The 20,024-nt window shown below is 43.1% G+C and overlaps 2 long non-coding RNA genes across 2 annotated transcripts in view; one reads left to right on the top strand and one right to left on the bottom strand.

Moving 5' to 3' along the window:
* Positions 1–595: 595 nt before the first annotated feature.
* The window catches only part of LOC145723582 (uncharacterized), a 177,811-nt gene continuing 158,382 nt past the window's right edge, over positions 596–20,024 (bottom strand). The window contains exons 2-3 of the long non-coding RNA XR_014148787.1: positions 13,331–13,440; positions 596–937 (exon numbers count right to left, since the gene is read on the bottom strand). This is a non-coding gene — a long non-coding RNA (uncharacterized LOC145723582). The remainder of the gene's footprint in view (positions 938–13,330; positions 13,441–20,024) is intronic.
* Positions 10,276–20,024, top strand: part of LOC145723581 (uncharacterized) — a 45,731-nt gene continuing 35,982 nt past the window's right edge. The window contains exons 1-2 of the long non-coding RNA XR_014148785.1: positions 10,276–10,526; positions 13,016–13,117. This is a non-coding gene — a long non-coding RNA (uncharacterized LOC145723581). The remainder of the gene's footprint in view (positions 10,527–13,015; positions 13,118–20,024) is intronic.

The following is a 20,024-nucleotide window of genomic DNA, read 5'->3' on the forward strand; positions in this document are numbered from 1 at the left end:
CAATTAGTTTTTGATTAAGAGGCCTTACATGGCTTTTGAAACCTTTTATGTTGTGTCAAATGGCCGGTGATGGAGTGACATGCGCAGACACCTCCCAGTAACAGAGCATCTTGTAAAAGGTTTCAAGTGAACTATTTTATCATCCTAATGGAAACCAGATGACTCTAACTCCCCCCTGTAATTTCAACTATTTACTGAAGAGTCCTTGTTTTGAATTACTTAAAAGATTTATTCTTTAATGCCTACCTCACGCATTAAGAATCGCTCATAACGGAGCCGTTTGGAATTTGGGAAAGGCTTTTAAAGGTGACTGGGGCAATTTTCACAGAAAATTTATTTTATTTTATTTTATGTTTTCTTTTGATTTTTAAAGGAGGAAATACCTCTGTCTTTTTCTAGTATTTAATTATTATTTTAATTATTGTGTGGGAGGCCTCTTTCTGTGGAGTTATGCTTTCTCTTGCTGGGGTTTTTAGGCAATAGTCTTAGTTTATTTTTTAAGAAAGAGGTCACTGGTATTTCGTCAGGAGAAAAAAAAAAACCCAACTTTGTTTAGTTATGTAAGATTTAATTCTGCACGAGCACAAAATACATGTTATTTTTATAAAGGTATAGGAATCAAAGAAAGTAGAATTATTTAAAAAACTTTTATGAACTACAAATATACTTGTAAATTTAATGAAAATAGTATTTAAATAAGACATAACATGTGAATGTGAAACATATCAGCGTTTTTCATGACTGTCTTTTTTACAGTCTTTGTGGTGTTGGCCACGTACTTCCCTTTGAACCTGTTGGTTGGACTAGATGCGCCCTGAGTTTTCACTCACCTCTAGAAGTCATTGGCTCTGTGACATCCGATGTGCTGGAGACTCTTAGCTCCTGGAGCACAGAAGCCTCATCATGGGGAAGCAGTGTGGTATACTGTGTTCGAGCCCTGTTGACAACAGTTTACCCTTCAGTGTGGGGATCCAGCTCATCGAGACTCAGATTTTCCCGCATGTAAAATAAGGACAGTGTTCTCTGCTTCACTTACAATTACAAGTGTAATTATAATTTGGTTACAATTAAAAAGTAAAATCAGGTGTATCGAGGGTCCCGTAAATGGTAGCCTCTCAATAATTTCTGTTTTCCTTTTTTGCTTTCATATTCTGTCTCGTTGAATATTGTCTAGTACAGTTTGAATGAATGAAAGAAATTACCATAGTGTTTGTCACTTACATCATACTACTTTAAGCATTTAGTGAGAACTTGCTAAGTGCTGGGTGTCCTACTAAACCTGAAAATCCTGAGATTAGAGACAGAATCCTTGTTCACGTGCAGAGTGGGCGGTAGACAATACATAGAGAATTATTGATTGATTGATTTATAAAGATTTATTTATTTATTTTAGAGAGTGCGTGCACAAATGCGCAAGCATGTGCAAGCAGGGCAGGGAGGGGCAGAGGGAGAGAGAGAGAGACTCTCAAGCCAACTCCCTATGCTCATGACCTAAGCCAAAACCAAGAGTTGGATGCTTAACCGACTGAGCCACCCAGGCACCCCAATAGGGAATTTTAATAGTGTCAGACAGAGATGTGTGGAGGATAGTCAACCGCCCAGTCCAGATTCCAGTTGGGGCTTTATCATTTGTACAGTGAATCTTTTCCTACATGGTCCCATACGACATTCCAGATAGTCTTCTCAACCACCTGCTGAGCCAAGCAGGGCAGACGTTATCAGCTCCATTTTGCAGATGAGGAAGCTGAAGAACTGAACTTTTGGATCTTTTATTATTGTGATTGATAAGATGCCTAAGATCCTTCAAAGTAAATCTTGCTATCATTGGTGTCATTGAAGTGAACACATGTAAAGATTTAGACCAAGAAAGAAAGCTGTAACAGGTTCATTTATGAATATTTTACTTATCAGAGTCTTTTTTCTAAGTGTTATTGCTCTAGGGTCGGTTCATTCCATTCCTCTATATGTTCATTCTACACGAATGTGTTGCTTTCCAAGTACAGGGCTAGGTGGTGGAGGATCCAAGATTGAATTTAGTAGCCCCTGCCTTCCTCGAAGAGTTCATGGCCATGGCCATGTGGGGCTTTAAATCCACCTGTGGTACCCGTGATTGTAGAACAGAGGTGGGTGCTAAGACAGAGGTTGACAGAGGTGCTTTAGGGAACACAGCGGAGAGGCATCCTGGACAGAGGAGAGGGGTTAGGTGAGGTTTTCTGGAAGAGAAGACACTTGAACTTAGCTGAATTTTATGGGACAAATAAGGAATTGCCTGTGTCAAAAGTGAGGGTGATGTGGATATGGCTTTAGGCTAAGAGGGGATAGGAGAGGTGAGAAACCATGGCTTATAGGGTCAACTGTCAATGGTGAAGAGAAACCATGGTGGGCATGGGGATGTGGTCAAGTAGGGAGGGACCAGACCCTGACGCCCTTAGCCCGACATCTGTCTTTCCACAACATGTTCAGAAACAAGGCCCCAGCCTCTGTCATTTATATGAAAGGCTAACTCACACTTAACTAATAAACATGCCCTGTACCTTATTTTCTTTCCACTTTTTCTCAAACCTGTCTCGTTTGCTGCTTTTGGCAAGTCTGGTTTTATAGTCAACCTTAGCAGTTGGTTGGAGGCTGTTATTAGTATAACCAACCTTAAATAATTTGATTTTCAGGTTGGGTACGTCACAATATCTCCTCTGGGCTTGATAGCCAAACTACACATTTATTTAAAAATTGGTTTCTTCACATTATATTTGAAAGTAGTGCTACTCACTCATCTGTAAACCATTAGGCCACATATAGAAAAGTATCTCATTTGGCTTTTATTCACAGAGTTCTGAGAATAAGGCTTAGGTCCTTACAGATATTCCAGTTTTCTATTAAATCTATCGTCTTATTTTATTAGTTTTCTTTAAAAAAATATTTTTATAAAGAACAATGTGTTTGAAGGAGAAGAGAGACTGTAATATATTTTAAAGGTACATCCAGACCCTCTTCCTCCTCTGTAAATGTTCAGGGATTTTTGTTTGTTTATTTATTTATTTTAAATTTAGACAAGGGATTTAAAGTGGGCCGGTATGGTCTGCAGTAAATTGGTATTGTTTGGCCTGAAGAGGGTTTCAATGAGTTGTCAACATTTAAAAGTCCAGAAATCTAGAAATTTCACATGAAATCTGGCTTCCTTAAAAAATTTAAAAAAACGTGGGGCGCCAGGGTGGCTCAGTCGGTTAAATGTCCGACTCTTGGTTTCGGCTCAGGTTCTGATCTCAGTGTCATGAGATTGAGCCTTGCGTTGGGCTCTGTGCTCAGCACGGAGTCTGCTTAAGACTTTTTCTCTCCCTTGCTCTTCCTCTCCCTCTGCCCCTTCTTGCTGCTCTCTCTCTCTCCTCTCTAATAAATAAATAAATCTTTAAAAAATTTTAAAAAATTGATGCCATGGACTCAAAGGATAGCACTCTGTGGGGCTCAGGTGCATTCATTTCCAAGGTCCTGGGGGTTCATCTCACTCACCAAGCCTCACTGTCTGTTCCCCTGACCCCCCACGCCTTTGCCTTCGTTATTATAGCTCTCACTTGGCATTTCCCAATAAAAAAAAAACAAAAGTGAAACTTATGTCCACATCAAAGACTACACATGAATGTTAATAGCAACGAGTAAAGAGATCAGTGGCTGTTGGAGGGATGGATGAATAGGCAGAGCACAGAGGATTTGTAGGGCAGTGAAAATACTCTATATACTATAAAGATGGATACATATCATCACATAATTCTCCAAACCCAAAGAATGTGCAAGACCAAGAGTGAACCCAAATGTAAAAACCATAAACTCTGGGTGACAATGATGTGTCAATGTAGGTTCATCAGCTGTAACAAATGTACCACTCCGGTGGGGGATACATGCAGAGATGTATGGAAATCTCTATGCCCTCCTCTTATTTTTGCTGTGAACCTTAAAAAAAAAGGCCTTACCCCCCCAAAGAGGGGAAAATGCCAATCAGCAGATGCAAAATTTAACCCCCTCCGTTCAGAAGTTTTAATAGAACATATGGGCATAATAACTGAGAGAGCTAATACTTTTAGAGAGCCCTTATAGGTTAGTGAGAAAATAGATTGCTTGATCAATTTTATAGACTGCCACAACAGGAAGACAAGGGAACAGTAAGTGATAGGTTGAGTATAACTTTTCAAGTAAATTTTTCACCCAGAAATTTTCTTCATGATCCTGCCTCTTATTGTGACCAACTCAGAACTGTTTTTGGGGTGTGAATCTGAGAAATGGAAACATGGAACAGTAAGTTTTCGCTCTCTAGCGACCAGAAATCCCCACTGGGTTTTTCTCCTTCTGGGGGGTTTTCCTTGGCACCTACTTTCCCGAGCTTGGTTGAAAGTGCTAAGTTTTCCTGGTGTTAATTATTAATGTGACCTGTTTATGTTCCAGTTATCCGGCTAACCATTAATATCTGTTTACTCATTGATGACCTTTGCAATTTTGTACCTCTCCCTTGGTTGTAAATGTCAACCCCCCCCCTTTTTTTTGTCATATGTCCCATGTTCTCTTCCTCTCTACTGGCTATCTCCAGCAACTCCTTCCCAGAGTAAAATGGTATGGGCAATACGAATGTGATCCTCACGTCTATGAAAGAAAAGACCAGCGTTTTTGTGTTCAGAGAACTAAGACACAGAACATTCCTTTTTGGAATGAGCAAGAAATATCCACAGATGGCACGTGCAAAGATCTCTGGTCCTGGGGGATGGAGGGGTGGCAGTGGAGGGGGATGGGGAGTGGGGACAAAAATTGACAAGAAAAAAAGTTATTTTGCTTCAGTGGAGAGAAAACCAAGGAAGGGACTCTGAACCAGTCCTGGGGAACGGAGCCCGATTTTCTTTCTTTCTTTCTTTCTTTTTTTTTTTTTTTTCAAAATGTCAGTATAAGCACTTGCCCCTTCAAGCAAGCCTGCAGGATTTATCTCTAGTTCCCCAATCAGTCTACATTAACCCCAACACTAGCAAGACATTACCATTCGCTCACTTGTAATGGCTAAAGCCGAGATTAAGCAATGCGGCTGGATTAGGGCTGCAACTGGTGACCTCAATTTTACCCATCATTGGAGCCTGTGTATATTTGACTCGTCTTAATTGCATTTACCTAATTTAAACAGACAATAGCAGCCCACGAAAATTTTTTTAGCCCCAAATAATCAGAAAAGGAAGAGGAGTGATTTTTTTAGACATGAAGCACAGAGCAGCCTAGCTCTGGCCGCCTCCGGGATAACAAAAAGCCGCTGTTTTCCTTTGCTTTGCTCCATTAACATACCAGCACAGGGGAGGACCCCGTTGAAATATTATTATCTTTGCATAACAATACAATTTTAAATTCTCACGGCACTTCTTTCTTGAAATGTTTTAAAATATTAATATCATCCCGGCCATAAATAACCATTATGGCATTCATAGAGATTAAAGTTTTGAGATATGCCCTGGGTGTACATTCACATTTTCACGTTCATTGATTCTAACTTCAGTAAAATTAGTTTTTTTTAGATACAGCCCTGAACAGTTGCTGTGATTGTCACTTCGTGTTGAATTTATCATATAGAGTTGAAGGCGGAAGACTGGGGAGCGATCTGTCACAAACGATTGTATTCGTAATCTTCGCGGGTCCGGATGGGGGCGGGGGAGAAGATAAGCATTCTAGAACGCTCCTCTTCATCGCCGAGACCATTCATTTGGCTCCAGCTGCTGCCGGGCGGGTGAGGGGATTTGCGTAGACTGCGTCATGTGTTTTCTTCAAGCCTGCCTTGGTGTACGTTATGCACATAAATGCCTCTCAGGTTTTCTTGGCTAAATGATAACTCAGCTTGTCTTTCCCAGTGAGTTCAGTAATAAATAGACATATGGGCTAGACGTGGGGTGTTCTGACTTAGAGTCTCTAGTGTCCTAGAATAGACAACGTGGACGCAATCTTTGCGCCGGCTACAAAACACAGACCAGGGAAACACAGGGACCAGGGTTTTATGCTAAGTTTGCAATGACAGGAGCTGAAAAGCAATTCAAAGTCAAGGTTAGGGTTGCAACTTCGTGTCGGTCGCCTGCATCTAGGGGGGAGAAAAATGGTCCAAAAGCACATCATTTTCCTTGAAGACTGAGTGGCTATTAGGGGAATTTGAAATTATAGGTAAAGTAGAACAGTTGAGTTCATTCTCGAACTCCTTGAATGTGAAGGTTTTGCTCTGGGAACTAAGCAGCGTATTTTCCCAAGACTGTGACTCAGTGCTGTATATTTTCCCTCCGATGTGCGAAGCAGGCATTTCTACCCAACCTCTGGATTCTGGAAGTCGATGACCCTTATTAGCCTACAGATATCTATCTGGGTATCAAAAATCAGAGGCTTTAAACTTTGCCAATCAGAATCCCACATTTACATTTCCTCTCCATGTCACATGGTCAACAAGCTTAACTGACACGTGGAAAGTTTCCTTTACACATCTTATTCAAGGCAACACTGGAAATTTGGGTTTATGGAATGCGCCGGCAGCTCTGAGCTGTCTTGGCTTCTCCACTGTTGGCTTGGTCCGTGGCCCAGTATGATGCAAGCTAAGCAGAGCTCAGAACTCAAATTAGCTGCTGGAGCAGTATTGGGAGTGTCCTTGGGCCCGTGAGCTTTTCACAGGGGTGGAAGGGGGGAGTGGGGAGGCTCCCAGCTCACTTCCCACTGCGAGACAGAGGTTACCATTGTTTGGAAAGACTCGGGCCATTAACTTCTGCAGGAAACCTGCCCTCATTCCCACCCTGCAGTCTCTTTAGGGGCCCTTGCCCTGGGCCCCCATGGGGATCCTGGGATTATCCCATTCATAGCACTTACACATCGCACCAAAAGATCCCCTCATGTGTCTCTTCTCCAACTAGACCTCGGCGCCCAGCACAGTGTCTGACATACAGAGATGCTCACTAGAAGTAACCAGGGCATCTGGGTAGGCTGTAGGACTCAGCAGGACTAGCCACTGGAATGGTAATAATAATTAATAATAATAATCTTCTAATTATTGCCCAGCTACTCAAAGGCTATAACTGCTGAGGTGGGGGATTTTCCTTGTCTTGAGTTTACAGAGGAGAGACAGACTTGGCATGGTCAAGTGTGGTCCACAGGATAAATTAGGAAGCAGGACAACTGAAGGGGATGAACTTAAATCCCGGATGACTTCTACTTGACTCTATATTCTCACCACATGCACCTCGGCTTGATCTGAATAAAGACAATATTTCCATCATCAAAGTTCAGTCTGGCAAGATTCACAGCACCAGTGATGTCCAGAAAGAGGCTCCTTGTTCAAAAAGAAGCAGGTCCGGGCCTTGCCTCTGTCCCCCTTCTACTGGCTCTCAGATTACCTGCTATTTTCTTTTAGTTTTTGGTCTCTGCAGCATTTCATTCTTAACATTTTACAATACGTTGGTGGCCTCTATTTTTTTTTTTTTGGTGGTGGCCTCTTTTAATATTTCTACCTGAATTAGACTCCTGGTTTCACCATGTCTAGCTGTGCAATCTTGGACAAATTGCTCGCCCTCTTTGGGCCTTCTTTTCCTCATCTGTGATCCGTGTGCATGGGGTTGTCTTGGGAAGCAACTGTCCTAATACTTGTAAGGATCCCAGAATAGTCTGAGAGGGCAAGCAGACGTGAGAGACCATGATTTATCGTTTTCCTCTATCCCTGTCTCCTCTGGGTGCCGCTGTCCCGGCCTGCACGAGCCTTCATTCCTTCTGTGGTTCTGCAGCCCATGGGTGCGTTGAGGGTGCAGGGAACAGTGGTTGGAATGTTTGCTGACCCTGGTGGCCTGCTCCTGGTCCTAGCATCTAGGTAAAGCCATTTCCTAATGGTCCAGCCCCTTCCCCAGGGAGCACCTACAGATGGGCGCCAAGGTCCTGCTAGGAACTTGGTCTTCTGGCTTTTGCCCCCTTCCCTGCTATCAACATCTCTCTCCCTTTCCCTTCCTCCCTCTCGTTCTGCTCTCAAAGTTCCCAAGCTTCTCCCCTCTTCCTCCCGCTTGGCATGATCTCCTCCCAGAGCGTGGGGGCTTTGGGGAAACAAAAGCCAGGTGTCTTGGCTTTGGCCTCTCAACACAAACCATCCCCCTGGGGCAGGAGCACAGAAAGGCCTGGCTTCCTTTGTAGAGCAGAGAGCCGGCAAACGCCGAGATAAAAACACAAATTAATATATCAGTAAATTATCCTGCCACGCTGACATAGTCTCTAATCAGGAGGACAGGGAAAACACGGGGAGGATGCCAGCAAAGAATCTGGAGGAGGAGGGAGGAGTCACAGAGACAAGGGCTGGAGGAGGAGCAGACCTTTGGGGAGGCTTCAAAGTCTGAACCCTTCCCCCGAGATTTCACCCAGTGTGTGGGGAGCGGCGGCCCACTGCCAGGGGAGGGACGGGCAGAGAGGGAAGACAGAAGGAAATGAAGACTAAAAGGACCCTAAGAAGAGAAAGCGAGGGCAGGAAAGGCAGGTAATGACGAGTAACGGAGAGGCGCGCATTTCCGAGGGCTTACCATGGGCCAGGCACTGCTGGTGCTGGGCCCAGGAGCTGTCTCACTGGAGTATCGGCATCCCAGCCGCCTCCCGTACTGCACATGTTCGCTATTATCCCCATTTGAAAGATGAGAACACTGAGGAGGACATAAATAAAGCTGAGCGGACGTTCCCAATTTCCCACCTCTAGTCAGTGATGGGACCGGGTTTTCAGCCAGAGAATCTGTGGCTGCACTTAAACCACTTTGCCCTCAGGCTCCCCACTGACAAATCCTTGTTTTGAACAAACATTGGTGCTGGAAAATAATTTCATCTCGGCGGGGGACTTTGGTGGTCCTAAGTGGAGAAGGAGCAGATACCTGTTAGGCCAAGAAGACATGAAGAATAGAGAAGAAAGGGGCACCTGGGTGGCTCAGTCAGTTAAGCTCAGTCCTAACCTACCTTCAGCTCAGGTCATGATCCCAGGATCCTGGGATCGAGTCCCACATCAGGCTCCCTGTTCAGCAGGGAGTCTGCTTCTCCCTCTGCCTGCCGCTTCCCCCACTTGTGCTCTCTCTCTCTCTCAAATAAGTAAATAAAATCTTAAAAAAAGAGAGAGAAAAAAAGAATAGAAAAGAAAATGAGCCTCTACTCCCAGGACTTCAAAGCAAAGGAATAAAGCAATCACATCCTACAACCGACAAAGAGTTTCTGTAAACATGGCCTCGTTGGCTCTGCCCAGCCCTGTCAGATAGACCAGGCCCTGAGTACCTATTGCCATTTTATAGATTTGGAAACTGAGGGTGAGGGAAAATGAATAAGAGGCAGAGCTCAAGACTGAACACAGATCTATTGGCTTGAAATTCAGTGTCGACAGGATGGTGCGCTATCTGTCAAGGTGTCCCCCAGCCCCAAACTCAGAGGCTGGCAAGAGAAGGGGAGGAATGGAATCTTCCTTGACCCCATGCAGACTGCTGGGCTCACTCACAGGGGCAATGCACGTTCAAGATCAGAGGGTGGGGATTGTATGGGTGGAAAGGGAATGGAGACTTTCAGGGGGTCTCAGTTTCAAGCTTTTGATTCAGAGGGGACAGAGTGGGGATTCAAGATACAAAGTCAAGGCGGCAGAGGAGAGTAAGAGCAACCAAAAAGGCGCAAAATCACGGGACAAAGAGGGAAGGCAGGTGGGGCCGAAGAGTGGCTTCTGAGCGTAGAATGCTGGGCATGCAGTTTGGAGAAGAAAAAGATGGGAAAACAAAGTAGGCAGCACAAAGGGAAGGAAGTGGAGAAGAAAGTGAACATGTGGACGATTTGGAAGTTGTCCTCAGGAGCTAGAAACGTTGCCTGGAATTTGTACAAAACAGATTGCTGTGTTAAGGGAATATCAAGTGTGGGGGCAGGAGAGGAAACACCTGTGTAAAGAATGGTGTGGGAGAATCAAGGCCACACCTAGACCAGAAAATTCGGGCAGACCAGTGGACATCATTATGATGAGAATAGAAAATAGCATCACTAAGTTTTGGCCAAAATAAAAAAAAAAAAAAAAGGCAGGCAATGGGAAAAGGAAGGACAAAACCAAACCAAACAAAACCAACGTTCTTTTCAGAAGTTGCTAGAATCATAACAGAAATGTTTCAGCCTGAACTATTAGACCAACATTTCCTGAACGTGGCTATAACATCCCCTCCTTGTTTTTTTCTTTTCTTTTTTTTTTATTTTTATTTTTATTTTTTTTAAAGATTTTATTTATTTATTTGACAGAGAGAGACACAGCGAGAGAGGGAACACAAGCAGGGGGAGTGGGAGAGGGAGAAGCAGACTCCCTGCCGAGCAGGGAGCCCGATGTGGGACTCGATCCCAGGACTCCAGGATCATGACCTGAGCCGAAGGCAGTCGCTTAACCGACTGAGCCACCCAGGCGCCCCTCTCCTTGTTTTTTTTCTGTTTGTTTGTTTTGTTTTTTGTTTTTATTCTTAAAGACCCTCTTTCATATCTTGTGGAGCTCTTCTTTTATCGGTAGTATTAAGGTAAGCCTCTTTTGCCCATAAATTCACCCTCCCGAATTATAGCAGGTTTTGAGTTTTCAATCGTGGCTAATAATTCTTCCCATTTTTGCTGCTTTCACGGTGCCCGCCTATGTATGACATCTGTTAAGGTAGGGGCTGGAAATCCAGGCTTGTCAGCTTTGTCCCTGTGTATCTATCACAGGATGGTGGGTGTTGGCTTCAGGGAACCTTCCAGGAACTTCTGTATGAGCCTGGGGCCCTGATGCTCTCACAGCTACTTTGACTACCCTCGGATTTTTCTTGCTTACTTCCCTGGTTCTTAGCTTCCATTCAGAAAGCAGAATTTTCCAGCTAATTGGCCTCTAAGTAGTTGAAGCATGACTGTGTTATTGCTACTAATATTGGCATTGCAGAAAAGCAACAGAATCAGCCTGCAGATTATACACTGCCAAGGCCCTTTAAAGAAACAGTTAATCCAGAGATTAGGCTGCATATTTTGAGGACTTTTTCAAATTTTTTATCATGCGCACATGCTCATCTGATGCTTGCAACAGTGGTGAGCGTATTGTTTGTCAAATGATAGTGAACCGTAGTGTGAGAAATACATGCCAACCTACCGGTGAGGTTATGAAGGCCAGGAATTCGGCCATGATCAAACACATTCCTCTTCTTTCTAGAACTCCGCGAGGCAAGAGTGTAAACTCACTGGTGGGATTGACGTTGTTTCCACAAATGGATTCGTTGGAGGCATCGCGTTGGGGATGTTCTGGGGCCTTTCATTTTATGCATCTTTTTCTAACAAACTACAGACCCGGAATTTACACGATGCAGAAATTAAGGTTGACCTCTTGTTTGTGAGGTCAGTTGTTGCTTTGTCCCATATCTTATCATCTGTCCATTCTTCTATCTGATCATGCTGTCCTGTTGATGTTTTCATGTTGATTTCTGGATACATTTCAAAATAAGTTGCAGGTGTTTATACCCTTCCCCACCAACCACTTCAGCATGCAGATCATTAAGTAGAGTTCAGTATTTGTTGACAGGATTTTGTTTCTGAGACAGATCCAGTGCCATGTACAAATTGTAAGTGCATCTTTAGATTTATTTGGGCAAATGTATGCAACTTTGTAACCCAGCTGACTGTCAAAATCTGGAACATTTCCATCATTCCAGAGAGTTCCCTCATGCCTATCCCAGCCCATCCCTGCCCCATTCTCCCATAGACACCTGGGATTCTCATGTTTGTTTTGTTTTTTCACCATAGATTAGTTTTGTCTGTTTTAGACTTTGATATACATGCCATCATACCATAAAAACAATTTAGGTAAAGCTTTTTCACTCGGCATAAAGATTTGGAGATTGATCCATGTCGTTGGGTATCTGGATAGTATATTCCTTTTTACTGCTGAGTACTATTCCATTGTTTGAATATTAGCACTGGGTGCTATTTTAAGAAGGATGAAATATGTAGTATCTGAGAAAGTCCAGGGAAGAGTTTCTAAGATAATGAGAGGTTAGAGGAGGGAAGTGGATTTGAGATATTTACCATAAAATAAAGGAGCACATTTAAGAAAGGACATGAGAACTCCCTTCAAATATCTAACATAGGGGTCAGCAAATGTTTTTGGTAACAGGCCAGACAGTAAATATTTCATACTTTGTTGGGCCATATGGTTTTTGTTATAACTACTTAATTCTGACCTTCCAGTAGAAAGCAGCCACACACAGTGTGTAAACGAAGAAATGTGGCTGTGTTCCAATAAAACTTTATTTGTGGACACTGAGACTTGGATTTCATATATTTTCATGTGTCATGAAGTATTAATCTTTTTTCGATTTTTTTCAACCATATGAGTATTGGAAATCCATTCTTAACTCACAGCCCATACAAAAACAGGCCATAGTTTACCACCCCCTGATAGAAACACTGTCAAACTGAAGAAGGAATAACTATGACTCTGTTTAAGGCTAGCGGGCAATACTAAGACTGAGAGAAGCAGATATGGCTCAGAGAACTAAAGATCTTTCTATTAAGTTGTGTTGAAATGTACTCTATGTCCTTCCCCATCTCTCTTCCCTGTCCCCCCTGGTGCCATAGGGCTAAAGGGACAGGCTCCAGACCCAGTTTCTTCGTTCAATTCCCCAGCTCCTCCCTGTCCAGCTGTGTAACCCAGTGCAAGTTATTTAACCCCTTCCTGTTTCCATTGATCCATATATAATGTTAGAGGCATTGTAAAGACTCAGGAAGTTAGTATATTACAAGTCCGAAGAACAGTGCGGATTTACAATCAGTACTCCATATACTTAGTACAGTGTCTGGTATGTGTGAAGTAAGTGTCATTATCATAATAATTATCATCCTTATATTATTGTTCTGTTATTACCCCTGAGAGGCTGGGTAGACATGTATGAGAATTTTGTTGAAGGAATTCCTACGTTTCATGGTAGGCTGAACTAATAGATGCTTTGATGCTTTCCAGTTTTAACAATCAGTGTTCTCTTCAATTTAGTGCCCGAGGCCTCAACGCTGAGACTCAACTGCTGTTGAAATCCAAGAAGACAGACACAGCACAATATTTTAATCATTCACGTTAGCTAGTCTACACAATAAGGTAAAAGAGTATTTTGTTTCTACTTGATCTTTCCCAGTCTTGGATCTTGGACTTACCTCTCAGAGTACCTTATGAACTATAAAGACTTATGTAGGTGTTGACTGGTAGTGATGCTACTTTAATTTTTTCTCCACATATTTGCTTTTTGATGGGAGATGAGTTACATCAAAAGCATCAAGCAAAGACACGATTCTTCCCATGAGCTGTACTCACCTATTCAGCAATGCTGAGTACCTGGACAGCTGTGGGAGTATTGTGAGATCAGGTCTGGATGTCGAGGGACGCCATGTGACTGTGCCCCATGCCACCATGATTGCTGCTGCCTGTTGGGAGGAGAGTGATAAACATAGAGTTGGCTACGGCAGACCTCCATTGGCCCCTACTCATCTCCCAGTTATAACTCTTGTCCTATATTGTTGTCTTTGTTTACTTGCTCTCTGACATTTGTGTTTCCAAGCCTGTTTATCTTTATTGCTGTCTGTCTCCCTTGCCTTGTTTTCCTCTGTTACTGACTGGAATGATGGTCCCCACGTCCGTGGGTGGTAAACACAATATGCAATCACAAAAGAGAAGCAGAAGAGACCTGGGGGACCATTTATGGCCACATATTCACTTTCTAGATGAGAAAACCAAGGCTCAGATAAGATAGAACCTCATGAGAATCTCATGGTTTCCAGTCCAGTGGTCTTTTCATTGGGCCATATTAATCTTTGTCTAGAAGCAGGATCTGGTATGGAGTAGTGTTTGGGAGGCATGAGCCCAACATTTATGGCTGAAATGCGGAGTTTTGACACTATTTCCACATAAGGATATGCGATAACTGGAATAACAGTCTCTATTATATTGAACATTCACAGCTAACATTAATAAATATTACATATTAAAGCCTAATCCATTTTTTGGAACTCTGGGGATGCCTTTTTTGGGATCTCAAAACATGACTTCCGTTTCAATCTTTCTGTAACTCCAAAAGCTTAGTGGGAAAGAAGGGAGGTGCTGACCACAGCAATCCCCAAGCAGTTAAGGTGGAGGGGGGGAATGCAAAGCTTTCTGGTGAGTGAGGCTCCTAGCCTTTTGACAACAACAGGAATGGGGATACCCCCCTTACCTCTCCTACTTCCATATCACTTAACATTGCCATAAATTTTTTGAAGCATGAAAGAATTTGAATGGACTCTTAACTATTTTCCACCTTGATCACCACACGGTTTAAAGCACAGGAAGTGCCGAGGTTGCACAAAAACAATATCATAAGAGTTACTGATTTTAGGAGTAAAGATTATCGCCTTCCTCCTAACTGACTTTCTAAACTTTTTGGGTTTGGCAATTATGGTTTTGAGCGCAAATGCATTCTGCTTTTTGTCGTATAATGGAAAATGACAGACTGACATGCACGATGTTGATAATTGACCCAAATTCCTTTTATTTTATTTTATTTTATTTTTTAAAAAGATTTTATTTATTTATTTGACAGAGAAAGACACAGCGAGAGAGGGAACACAAACGGGGAGTGGGAGAGGGAGAAGCAGACTCCCTGCCGAGCAGGGAGCCCGATGCGGGACTCGATCCAGGGACTCCAGGATCATGACCTGAGCCGAAGGCAGTCGCTTAACCAACTGAGCCACCCAGGCGCCCTGACCCAAATTCCTTTTAAAAAACATAGTATAGGGGCGCCTGGGTGGCTCAGTTGGTGGAGCATCCAAGTCGTGATCTCGGGGCTTATGAGATGGAGCCCTCAAGCTCCTCAAGCTCTGCACTCAGCAGGGAGTCTGCTTGGATTCTCTCCCTCGTCCCCTCCCCCCTAAAATAAATAAGTAAATCTTTAATAAAAAACATAGTACATCTATGGAATTGGAAAGGCTTCTTACCCCCTTGTATAAGATACCTAAGTTAATGCCTTATTCATTTAAAGAAAAGGTCCTTTTTGAGGAGAATATAGAATTCTGCTGTCAAACTAGTTGACAGGACAGAATTTGTTTATCCCAGTGGAGGCTTCACGATCACACATCTCCATTAGAGGTATTCAGTGCAGGGTCACAGAAGGGTCTGCAAAAGATAGCCAGTGAGACATCTGTTTTTTTCTTTCCAAGTTCTGCCTGTTTCCTTCGTTCTCTTCAAAACAGCCCTAAGTAGACATGTGTATCTTGAGGTCAAAGTAAAAATAAATAAATAAATAAATAAATAAATAAATAATAATAAAAGTAAAAAAAAAAAGGGAATGACATAGTGTAATGAAAGTTTTCTTTTATTATCCAATGCTCCTGCATTTTAAATACCCATCATTAGGAAAAGAAAAATGAAGCCAAGGGTCTGATAAGATGTGCTGCTCAGTAGAACAATCTTCCATGTCCTCAAGACTTCTGACTCGGACGGCGAAGGCAACCGAATGAAAGAACTGAATTCCCACCGTGAAGGAAAGATGGCTTTAAAGTTGCAGCAAAAGTACATTTGTTTAGCGTGGGGAGAATCAAGGGTTTCTGGTATTTACAGCGGAAAACACAACAACCACCGGCCTAGCTTTTGGAACTGGAATGTGTGGTTAAATTGGCCCCGCTTGTCCTTAGCAACCTGAACTCAGAGGCCACATTTTTTCCTCTCTAAGGAGCAAGTCGGAACTTGAAAAGTATGTAGCATGTCATGAAAAGGGAGTAGTGAACTTTGCTCAGGTCTGCAGCCAGGGCTGAAATCTGAACCTTCAGAGGTTTCGGGACTGGTGCATTCCCTGCCCCCTTCCTTTGAAATCCCTGTCTATCCTGTGCTTTTGCAAAATACCTTGATCTCTGGGCGGAGGAGTCCCTGCCCCTCTGAGAAAACCTGCTCTCTCCTACGTATTTTTGATGTCATTTAGAAGGAAGTCCTCAAAACAAAAACCAAACATGAAACCCAACTTTCTGATGATCATATTTCACCTGGTTTTTATATAGGTGGGGGTCATGTAGAAAGATTCCTTTGGGTTTTTTTTACATTCATTTTGCAAGTAGCTTTCAAAATTTTTAAGATTCCCCATGGCGAGATTATCACCGGTTGGAAAGATTTCCCTTCTATGACTAAGGGAGAAAAAGATCTTGAAAAGCCCCTGCATTCAGACAGCAAGTTACTTGGTAACTTGAGCTGCGTTCGTTCCTGAAATTCTTTCACATAATTGAAGATTAATTTGATTCCCTAGATTGTTGAGGGTTGTTGACAGTGGGGGGCTGGGGTGGGTGGAAATAGATTATTCAAATCACAAAGAAGTAGGTGTGCCCTAAGTGACTGTTCCATTACTGCTCAGAAGTGTTTGCCTTCCTCAGTATTCAATTCAGACTCAGGAGCTGTAGGATCGTGCCGCGGGGAGAAAGGAGCGGGCCCTGCCAACGTGCGGAGAGCAGGTGAACCTCAGAAAAACCGAAATATTTTGTCAAGAGAGTTCTATATATTAATGGCCCCTCCAGAATCCATTACCGCAGAAACAAGCCAACTCAAGGGCTCTGGCTTTCTCAAGTGTCTAATGTAAACAATATGAAAGTCAAGAGTGGGGGACATTCCAAGATAGTATGAACACGATTGATTTATTGATGGTTGCACAATGGGAGGTTATCTTTTGTTAATTGACTTGGTAAATAAACTCCTAGGTGGCAGGGGATGGGGGAAAGTAGCTGGTGGGGGGGAAAGGTGAGGCGCCTGGGTTGCAATTTTTTCATCTTCCAGCCTGTCTTGGTAAATTTCAAATACCATTCCCGCTGCCAACCTCAAACACAGGTTAGCTGAGTTAATTCTGCCCAGGACTCAGCCTCCGTTCCGTCCTCCCCCACTCCGGCCCCCATCACGAGGGGAAGATGCAAAAATCTTGCATTCCTGTCAATGTTTGCTTCAGGACGGTTCAAAAGCTAGTAACACTAGACATTAAAGAAAGAGACAGAGGGAAGGAGAAAATGCACCAACTCAACTTATTTTCAAATCTAGAAACACTTGGAAGATGCAGGCACAGCGTGTGTGACACGTGTGACCTCTGAGCAGTGAGTGGTTGAACACTCACTCTGCAGCCCTTCCCTCCCCGCCCCCACAAAGACTGCTTTAATTTGGTGGCCCCCTCCTGGGAGAAAAGACAGGGAAAAAAACCACCCCCGACATGTGCTGTATAAATTCTGGGTAATGCCCAGTATTGTACCAACTGAAGTGGCATCTCTTGAGTGAATAGGTAACATTTTAAACTTGTTTAGAGGGATTCTTTTGGCAACTTTGATTTATTTTGTATTTTTTTTTTCAAAGTTTTATTTCTTTAAGTCATCTCTACACACCACGTGGGGCACGAACTCACGACACCGAGATCAAGAGTCATATGCTCTTCTGACTGAGCCGACCAGGCGCCCCCTCTTTTTGGGACTTTTAAACTTCCATCAGACATGGTTTAAAAATTAAAAATTCTCACGGTTCATTCCTTTCCATCTTCTGGAACGTTTAAGAAACATCGATGGCTTTCCCTCTGTCCCCTTAAGGCTCCTTTTTTTTTTTTTTTCTTTTTTAATATGGGCATTCTTCCCTGCCTGGACTTTCCCTTTCCTCTGTCCTCTGCCGGATCATCCCGTTCCCCCAGCTACTGGCTGTATTCTCTGCAGGGGAGTCCAGAGCATGAGTCAAGTATGCATCACTTCCTGCTTGAGCTCAGTTTCCATCTCCACCTGTGAGCCTGCCCCAGCTGCCCCTTCAAGCATCTTTCTTCCTGGCTTCTCTCTTTCTGTACAGAAACCCCCACCCCATCCTCCTATTATCTTTAGTCCTAAAACTTGCAGCTCAACTTCCATTTCCTGTACTTGTCGCATTCAGTAAGTTCTCAAGTCTTCTAGACCTGCTTTTTAAATTTATGTACTATGAACTTATCTAGTTTAACCCTCCTGACTGGAATAAATTGATCCAGGGATTGGCACGAAGGAGATACTCAATTCATGTCTGTTGAATGAAGGAGTGAATAAGTGAGTAGCTTTGCCTGCTACTGTATTTTTTTCCCCATGATAATCATCTCTGATCATATTATTTCAGGGCTCAAAAACTATCAGTAACTACTTATCTCCCGAATTAAGTGTAAGCTCTTCTTTTCAAGACACCCACAATCGATTTTTCCCCCAATTTCGTCTTCCGCCAGGCTCCAACACATCCTATGCTCAATCCAAAATATTACTGTTTCCCCAGTCTTCGTATCTCGCTACCTGCATGTTTGTAGCTCATCTTCATTTTCTTCAGCCAGATGTTCAACCATTTTTTCAAATTCAAGCTTTGCCAGGTTCTTAAGGTCCAACCCAAATGTCACCCCCTCCATGGAGCTATTTTTAAATTCCGTCTGCCTCTCTCTCTCAGCCGAGCTTGATGCACTCTCCCCCTCTTGGTTCTATTCAGCCTGTGTCATAGATATTTCCATACCTGATTTATTCTCTCCTAGTAGAAGGTCACCCACTTAGGGGACAGCAGCTCAACCTTCCTTCTTTTCCTGTGTCTGCATCCTCAACACCTCCTAAGTAGTAAGTGCACAGAATTCTATCTTTGAATTACATTGGTTGTTGTTTCTTTCTCGTTGTTGCGGGATTTGCTCTTTCTCTTTTGATTGCGTGTTGTTCAGCAGCTGTGCATGTGTGTCTGGTTCCCCCACTTGTTCACCCAACTGGCTCCTCCAGTCTTGAAGTACATATTTGTTTGCCAGTATTTTAAAACCGTCTTCAGGATAAACGGACACATGACAGAAAATCTCCTTCGCTGCGGACCCATGCAGCTTGCTCGGAGTTTACCCAACTTTATGCTCTTGTTCTGCCCCTTTTAATGTCTGGGAATTAGTTACACTAAAGTTCTACTGTGCGCAGAGCTGCCTGCAATTTGAGATGCAAACTCCAACATCGTGGGCTACTTTTTAGAAGCCTGTGGTCATTTGGGGAACAAAGGCACTCCTGTTTCCTCTTCTCAATAACAATTAAGACATCAGATTAATAGAATCTAAATTCTTCAGCGATGCTTGCAGAATCGTTTGTGTTTGCCTTAACACAAAGGAATACTTTCCAAGCCATAAAGGTCACCCAAGAAATAAGAGAGAGTCAGCTTATGAATTGGGTTTGCTGGTAGATTTTTGGAGAACGGCATGTGTCCTTTGCAGTGCGTTCTGGCTTCGGAGCTACTTGGCATGGGAGCACTCTGTGATCTACTCCAGAGAGGCATTTCTTGGGCAAGGAATCCCCTGTGTTGAAGGGACCTGCCTTTAGGACAAGGAGAGGGAAGGGGGAGGGAGGGGGGGGAGGAGGTTTCTCCATTCGAATCCAGGGTTCACTTAATGAGTGCAAGATTGTTGCTAATGGGATTTAACCACAATACCTATCCCTAACCTTGTCACCAAAAAGGTAGTCTACATGCTCCTTTTTTCAATACTGTCTGCCTGGTAACTATGCAGAAGTCTGTTCTCCCAATTTTCTAAGTGGTAATCCTAGAATTATCTTGGCTCAGAAATAAATGAAGAACTCGTGTACAGGACTCAAATTTCCCTACAGGGGTTGTAACTGAAACAAGGCTTAAGTACCAGGACACAAAACCTCTCAAGCAGTGGACAACGTGTCAATTGCTCAACATTCTACTGGAGGAGGTCCTCTGTCTTTCTTTTTTATAAAGCTTGGGATCAAGTTTGGGTAGGGAGTAAAAAGCAAGGCAATTTACCTCCTTTAAAGGCTTGCTATTTGGGAAGGATAGAGCTATATTTAACTCTGTGATGGTCTCTCCAGGAAGCTAAAGCAACCAGGCAATGAAATGGGAAATGGTGTGTGTGAGTGTGTGTGAGTGTGTGTGTAGGAGCGTGTGCAGGAGGAAGGCAGGCTTAGGGAGATGATAACAATTCTTAAAAAGAATCTGCTCAGGAAAAAAAAAATTATAGCATTTACACAGTATGCAGAGCAAAGAA

Source organism: Leptonychotes weddellii, chromosome 9, assembly GCF_054177405.1.
Source record: "Leptonychotes weddellii isolate Sample4059 chromosome 9, ASM5417740v2, whole genome shotgun sequence".
Classification (NCBI taxonomy): Eukaryota; Metazoa; Chordata; class Mammalia; order Carnivora; family Phocidae; genus Leptonychotes; species Leptonychotes weddellii.